This window comes from Gossypium hirsutum, chromosome A13, assembly GCF_007990345.1.
Source record: "Gossypium hirsutum isolate 1008001.06 chromosome A13, Gossypium_hirsutum_v2.1, whole genome shotgun sequence".
In the NCBI taxonomy this organism is placed as follows: Eukaryota; Viridiplantae; Streptophyta; class Magnoliopsida; order Malvales; family Malvaceae; genus Gossypium; species Gossypium hirsutum.
The window spans coordinates 100164037-100172460 of NC_053436.1; the positions used below are offsets into that span (position 1 = coordinate 100164037).

The 8424-nt window shown below is 37.1% G+C and overlaps 1 non-coding gene across 1 annotated transcript; it reads left to right on the top strand.

Annotated features, from left to right (window-relative positions):
- Positions 1-7858: 7858 nt before the first annotated feature.
- Positions 7859-7965, top strand: LOC121213037 (small nucleolar RNA R71). Its single transcript, XR_005908406.1, has one exon. It is a non-coding gene; the product is annotated as a small nucleolar RNA R71 (small nucleolar RNA).
- The last annotated feature ends 459 nt before the right edge of the window (positions 7966-8424 follow it).

Here is an 8424-nt window from a genome sequence, read left to right on the forward strand (position 1 = left end):
TATAATATTTAATTATTTTTCGACAAGAATTTAACCGGATTTGCATGAATTTAAGTAAAATTGGGTATGAAAAAGTATATAATTTTTTGTGTTTCCACACCCCAAACTTAATTTATTGTTCGTCCCGAGTAATGCGCAAATTTTAAAAAGAATCTCTCGAAAACACCTTTTAAAAAAGTCCTTCAAAACAACATTTTTCCCAAAATTATGAATTTAAAATACTTATGCTTAAAGACAAGAAATCTGATAGTTTTGCTACTTAAGTATACATATTGTTCAAATTAAATTCAACAACTTATTATAATAGCAAAATTCAGATAATAAAGACATGTTAACCCTTACCAATTTGATTTTTATTCCTTTATTCAAGACTAAGCTACAATCATTAAGCTTAACTTATGTCTTCATACGTTGATCGTAGCAATTTCTCTCCACTAATGTAGGTAGCATGAGGACTTTGAATCAATAGGTCTTTATCAAGGTTGTAACGTGGCTAGGCTAGGGGTAGGTGAAAGATGGATAAATTTTGGTTTAAGAAACCCTAGACTCAGTGTCAATCGAAGTTTCAGAATTTTTACCTTCGATACACCAACTTGACTTTCATATACTCTTTTGTACATCTCTTTCAAATACATGTGCTCTCTTTTTCTTTTCTCTTTTTTTTTATTAACACGAGCACTTACTTTGTGAACATCAATGCTCGAGCAATTGATACTTCTTTTCAACTCGCCCAAACTTATTTTCGAAGTACATCTTGAATATTACTGAGTCTAGTGTTTGGGAAATTTTAAGATCATTAAGCGAAAAGTAATGGCTAATTATTGTAAGGGTCGAAATAAAATTAGGCCATATAGTCTCAAAGTTGGGTTTCAAAGGATAAAATTTTACCATGGTGGACTTGAAAGGCGCAAATGGTCCAGACAATAGTTGCCTAAATCATTTCCAACGTTCCATGCTCCCTAGGATTTCGCCTCAAGAAACTACTAAATCAATTCTAAAGACTTACTTTCATGCATACCTAACTTTCCTAAAGAACTAAAAAATTTAAGGTACGAATTTACATGCTTTATTAAAAATACATTAATGTCATTATTAAGCTAACATAATAATTTATTGAAATAATAGAACTTTCTCCATACTCGAATTGAGCATACTTAACAAAATTCAAATTTTTGAACAAAATATCCTAATCATAATTAAAATAAAAATTTTATTCTGAGTGGAAATAATTCAAATTTTCTGTCCCCCCAACTTAAAATGAACAATGTCCTCATTGTTTAAAGTGAATAGATACTATACACCAGGCAGGATTTTAGAAAAGAAGAGGTGAGTCAATTTGACTGCTTAAGTACCAAGCTCTTCCTAAATCCAATCCTAGACATGTATATATCTATTGCCACACTTTAAATTTTGTGACTTGCTCACATTTTATTGATGATTTTCCCCTCTCGTTTTATTATGCAAAAAATAAAAAAATTCCTAATTAAACATATTCCTAAGAACAAAAATAAAGTAAAGTCGAGATTCTCCCTTTATTTATTTGTAGACCCTTCCGAATTTGACTCATTTTTTTCTCCATTACTATTGCCTTTACATGAATCGCTTCGCTCCTTCTTTGATAACGGACTCCATGGGTCAAATATGAAATATTCGTGAGTGGCGTCAAATATTCCCTTCAACAAGTGTGGATTCCTTGTTTTGTCACAGTCCATGTAGAACCCTGAACTATCAGTTCCTTGAGAATTTCTTGCAAACTGTTAGGCTCGATATTTCTTATCAATGTGGAATATTCATTGTTTTGGAAATCTGGTAATTCAAAGAACTCATTAATAGCATTTGAATTTATCGGTACCTTGATTCCGCGAACTGGAACTTTTGTCATCTCGCTCGAAGTTAAATTTGCATAAAACTAGGTCATACCACCTTTTTCTAGAAAATAATAGTAATAATGAAGAAAAAGATGGAAATTTAAAAGGACGGTTGGGGGATTGTGGCTTAGGGTGAATGAATGAAGAATGTCGCACAAGCAGCTAGGGCGTGCGTGCGTGGTGCGTGTGGGAGCAGCGATGGGCAGCAAGGCTGGAAATAATCAGCAACACGGGCGTTCAGCAGAAGGTAGGACTTGGGTGTACGCAGGATGGTGCGGAGTGCAGGTACCATGTGCAGGGTGAAGGCTTGGCAGGAGCTGAGGCTGGGGCAGTTCGAGGCAGCGCGCATTGTGTGTGCGGGATGTGCCTACGGTGGAGTTGGGCATGTACTGGCTGACTACTTGGTGCTGCTGTTGCTAGTGGCTTCGAGACTTTGGTGTTTTGGTGTTTTGGGTTTTAAGTGTTAGATGAATGGGAAGATGGGTGGTATTTATAGAGGGAGAAATAGGAATTAGAGTAGAATTCTTAAAACAATTTAATTAACAAAAGATTCTAAGTTCTAATCCAATATAAAGATAACAACAATTAATAATTAGATATATGCATATTAAATTATTAATTGCTATTTAATTTATTTCAATAAAGATAAAATATGGTTAAAGCTAATCCTAATTTATGCTAAATTGATAAAGATTAATATATAAATTATAATATGTATAATTATATATTAAAGATTATCTCCTTATTATCAAAAACTTATCAAATAAAATCGTAAAATTGATAATAATTAATATATATTATAAAGGATATAATGATATATTAATAATTATAATTTCTTTTTAAACTAAAAACATTTATTCTAGAAGCCGTTTGAAAATATTTACAAAAAGAGGCATCTAGTTTTTATTATTTACGAAAAAACCAACCAAATTTTAAAAATGTTTCAATTAAGTCCCTAGACTTAAAGAAAATTTGGAATTGAGTTGCAATTTAAGACTTGGATCAAAATTGACCCTTTTATTTGAAAAATCAAAAGTTGACATTTCTATTTAGAGAATAATTTATAGGAAAATTATGTTAAAATCAATTCCCAAGAAAGATTGGAGGGGTCACAAGCGGTCTCGCTTCAGTTTCAATCTCCTAGACAGAATTTATTTAAACATACTAGTCCCGAAAATATACCCTAAATCATTTATTAAAACGAAAAATAAGAAAATTTTAAACATCCGATAAACTGAACGAAATTTTATTTCATTCAATCTTATCTCCCCAATAGTGTTTCAGGCACTGATCATTAACTTGAAAATTACCACCCTTACCTTAGAGCTCGACAATTTCGTATGGATAGACGCGATGAATAGTAAATGGACCGGAACAACATGATTTAAGTTTACCTGGAAAGAACTTCAGTCTGGAATTAAATAACAAAACTCGTTGACCTGCTTCAAATTCTCGAACTCGAATGTGCTTGTCATGCCATTTCTTAAGTCTTTCCTTGAGTAATTTGGCATTTTCGTAAGATAATAGCTAGAGTTCCTCTAGCTCATTGAGTTGGAGCATCCATTTCTCTTTAGTAAGCTTAGGATCCAAGTTGATTTGTCGAAGAGCCCAGTAAGCCTTGTGCTCTAACTCTAAGGGTAGATGACATGCTTTCCCAAAGACCAACCTGTAGGGTGACATCCCTAAAGGTATCTTGTATGCTGTTCTGTAAGCCTATAAAGCATCATCCAGCCTCTTGGACCAATCTTGTTGGTTTGGGCAAACTACCTTCTCAAGTATGCCCTTGATTTCCTTATTTGCCAGTTAAGCTTGCCCATTCATCTGCGGATGGTAAGCTGTTGCAACCTTGTGTTTCACTCCGTGCTTGTCTAATAACCATTTTAACCACTTGTTCACAAAATGGGACCCTTCATCACTAATGATAGCTCTTGGGGTTCCAAACCTTTGAGCATGTGTTTCTGCAAGAACTTAATTACAACCCTAGCATCATTTTTCAGATAAGCTTCAGCCTCGACCCATTTGGACACGTAGTCTACTCCTACCAATTTATACTTGTTACCAAAAGATGGAGGGAAAGGACCAAGACAGTCAATACCCCATACATCAAAAAATTCTACCTTAATGATGTTTGCTCAAGGTATCTCATTTCTATTGGTGACATTTCCAACCTTTTGACATCGATCACAACTCTTTACGTACGCGTATGCATCCTTCAATATTGTTGGCCAAAAGAATCTGGCTTGCAATACTTTGGCCGCCGTACAAGTATCTCCGAAGTGTCCCCAACTCGGAGCTGAGTGACAATTGTATAAAATCTTTTGTACTTCATCTTCTGCCACACATCTCCTGATCATCTGATTTGCACACCTTTTAAACAAATATGGCTCTTCCAGAAATAGTACTTCACATCGTGAAGAAACTTTCTCCTTTGTTGATAAGTCTTATCAATTGGCATCAAACCACAAGCTAAATAGTTAGCAATATCAGCAAACCAAGGGGTACTATAGACATGACTTACCTTCAGTATGTGTTCATCTGGGAATGTTTCCTGAATCGGTATATTAGGAGAATTCCCTTCTTATGGCTCCAATCTGGACAAGTGATCTGCTACTTGGTTTTCTACTCTCTTTCGATCTTAAATTTCTAGATCAAACTCTTGAAGTAGAAGCACCCACTGGATTAGTCTCGACTTAGCATCTTTCTTGGAAAGTAAGTACTTGATTGCCGAGTGGTCCGTATAAACAGTTACTTTGGTACCTACAAGATAAGATCAAAACTTGTCAAAAGCAAATACAATAGCAAGTAACTTTTTTTCTGTTACCGTATAGTTCAGTTGAGCTCCTGTAAGAGTCCGGCTTGCATAGTAGATGGGATGAAAAACTTTGTTCCTTGGTTGGCCCATGACAGCTTCTATCGCGAAATCACTTGAGTCACACATTAATTCAAATGGTAGATCCCAGTCTGGTGTGACGATTATGGGTGCCGTAACTAATTGACTCTTCAAATCCTTGAAAGCCTTTAAGCATTCATCACCGAACTTGAACGTCGAGTCCTTCTCCAATAATTTGCATAAGGGTTTAGTAATTTTGGAGAAGTACTTGATAAATCTTCAATAGAACTCGGCGTGGCCCAAAAAGCTCCTAACACCCTTTACAGATGTTATAGGTCGAAGCTTCTCAATAACATCTACCTTTGCTTTGTCTACCTCAATTCCATGTTTCGTTATCCGATGCCCCAGAACAATTCTTTCTCGTACCATGAAATGGTACCTTTCCTAGTTAAGTACTAGGTTTGTTTCTTCGCATCGTCTTAGTACTTTAGCTAGATTGGCTAAGCAATCATCGTAAGTATCCCCAAAAACTGAAAAGTCATCCATAAAAATTTCCAAGTACTTTTCAACTATGTCAGTAAAAATAGACATCATACATCTTTGAAATGTAGTAGGTGCATTACATAAACCAAATGGCATGCGTCTAAATGCAAATGTACCATACGGGCAGGTGAACGTTGTCTTGTGTTGATCTTATGATGCTACTGTAATTTGACTATACCCCGAGTATCCATCGAAAAAATAGTAATAGTCTCACCCCGCGAGTCTATCTAGTATCTGGTCCAAGAACGGCAAAGGAAAGTGATCTTTCCTAGTCACCTTGTTTAGCTTCCGGTAATTGATGCAAATCCTCCATCCCGTAACTGTTCTAGTTGGTATCAACTCGTTATTCTTGTTTCCTACGACTGTGATACCTTTCTTCTTTGGCACGCACTGGACTGGACTTATCCACGAACTATCTGAAATGGGATAAATGATACCTGTATCTAACCACTTGATAATCTCCTTTTTCACCATGTCTTTCAAGATGGGGTTCAGTCTTCGTTGTCCATCAATCATCCCTTTTTCACCATCTTTCAGGATAATCTTATGCATACATACAGATGGACTAATACTGCGGATATCAACTATGGTCTATCCGATAGCCTTCTTAAATTGTTTCAACACCAAGATGAGTTTCTCTTCTTGCTCAGTAGTTAATTCGGCTGAAACAATCACAGGTAGAGTAGAAGAGTTACCTAAATAAACATATTTCAAATGTAAGGGAAGTACCTTCAGTTCTAATTTAGGTGGCTCCTCGATTGATGCTTTTGGTTGGGCATAATCCCTTTTCTCTAACTCCAAAGATTCAAAGCGAATTTGCGCATTAAATCCCCTTTGATTAGCTTCTAACAAAGCTAAGTATTCATCCTCCTCTTCACCATTTGGAGGTTCTGATGTCAAAATTTGTTCCAATAGATCCTCAACATAGTTGAGCTCCTTTTCCACTGTTGAATTCTCTAAATCGGATACTATAGAACAACCATCAATTGTGTCAGGAAATCGCATAGACTTAAAAACGTTAAATGTTACCTGATCATCCTGAACACGCATAGTAAGCTCGCCTTTCTGTACAGCAATAAAGGTCATTTCGGTTGCTAAGAACGGTCTTCCTAGGATAATCGGCACATCTTTGTCTGCTTCAAAGTCTAGGATAACAAAATCAACAGGGAAGATAAATTTATCTACTCGTACCAATACGTCTTTAATTTTTCCTTCTGGAAAGATCGATCTGCTAGTTGATGTGTAACCGTAGTAGGTCTAACTTCACCTATCCCCAACTTTCTAAATATTGACATAGGCATCAAGTCTATACTTGCACCCAAGTCACATAGTGCGTTACCACAATATGTTGCTCCAATGTTGCAAGGTATGGTAAAACATCCAGGATCCTTCAGCTTTGGGGGTAGTTTGTCTTGAAGATATGCGCTGCATTCCTTCGTCAGAGTTATCATCTCAAATTCTCTGAGTCTTCGTTTTTTGGACAGGATATCCTTTATGAATTTGAAGTAGTTCAGCATTTTTTCAAGTGCTTCAACCAATGGGATGTTGATATGAAGTTTCTTGAGTATGTCTAGGAATTTCTTGAATTGGATTTCCTGCTTCTGCTTCTGAAGTCTTTGAGGGTAGGGCAGTGGAGGTTTCTTTACTAGAACTGGTTGATTCATTTTTTACGGCAATTCTATATCTAATGGAGTTGTTAGTTGATTAGAATTAGCTGGTCTGGAATTACCTTGTCAGGTTTTGCAGATTCTGGTTCTTATGTAACTAGAATTTCAACACTCAGTTGAACTTCCTCTGAGTCTTGAGCATCAGCTAGCTCCTTTTCAGCTTCGATAGTGTTGGGCTCTACTGTCTTTCCGCTCCTCAATGTCAATGCTTTGCAATACTCCTTCCCCGGATTCCTTGGATTCTCTGTATCACTAGGTAAACCACCTTGTGGTCAGTTCCTGAGTTCTGTAGCAAGCTGGCCCACTTAATTCTCCAAATTCCTTTGAGTGGCTTCATTTTTCACCATGTATGCCTTCAATAAATTCTCTAAGCTATTGGATGATTTAGCCTGAGCTGGTTTCTAAACTTGTTGGGAAAAACTATGCGGCTGAGTCAGTCTAGGTTGAGCGTAGTTGTTGCTGGTTCCAGCCCCTTGGTTGCTCTAGGAAAAATTCGGGTGGTTTCGCCATGATGGGTTATAGAAGTTGGATTGCAGTCCCTGCCTTCCTCGATTTTGGTTTTGGTTACCCATGTAGGGGTTTGATGGACATTCTTCGAAAAAATTTCCCTCCCAACAATAAACACATACTATACTCTCAAATTGGTGAGGTGGTTGGGCTGCAAAACTATTAGACCCATTAGTGGTAAGATTTTTAAGCATTGAGGATATTGAAGATACCTGAGATGCGAGTGAAGTGAGAGCGTCCACTTCATGTATTCTAGCGACTCATCTTCCTGACGCGGCTCGATTGGTCGGCCATTAATAATTGTTACTGGCGATCCTCTCGATGATTTCGTAAGCCTCATTTTAAGACTTAGAAATGAGAGCACCGTTAGCAGAAGCGTCCACCACCATCCTCGTGTGAGCATTGAGACCATTACAAAAAGTCTCAAGTTGGATGCAATGTGGATTCCATGATGAGGGCATTTTTGTAATAGTTCTTTGTAGCATTCTCATGCCTCATACAAGGACTCATCATCCATTTGTTGGAAGGCAGTAATCTTTTTCCTCAACTTAGCATTCTTGCTAGGTGAGAAATACTTCATGAGGAATCTTTCGGCTAACTCTTGCCATGTAGAAATTGAGTTTGGTGGCAACGAATTCAACCAGGCTCGAGCTCTGTCCCTTAGTGAGTACGGGAATAGCTTCAATCGTAATGCATCTTCGAGTACTCTAGCTAATTTGAAAGAGTCACTCACCTCCATAAATAGTCTTAGGTGAAGATGAGGATCTTCAGTAGGCATTTCACTGAATTGGCCCACTGTCTGAAGCATCTGGAACATGACTGGCTTCAGCTCGAATTGTTGTGCCTCGATTTCGGGTCTCCTAATACCTGGATTAAGATCGTTAAATACTGGCACAACATATTGTCTTAAGGCTCTATCCCTATCATCAGCAATAAGGATAGGATTTTGAGCAAGGTTTGCTCCATTTCCTTGATTCATATTCTCGAAATTCATTCCTTCAGTCCTTCT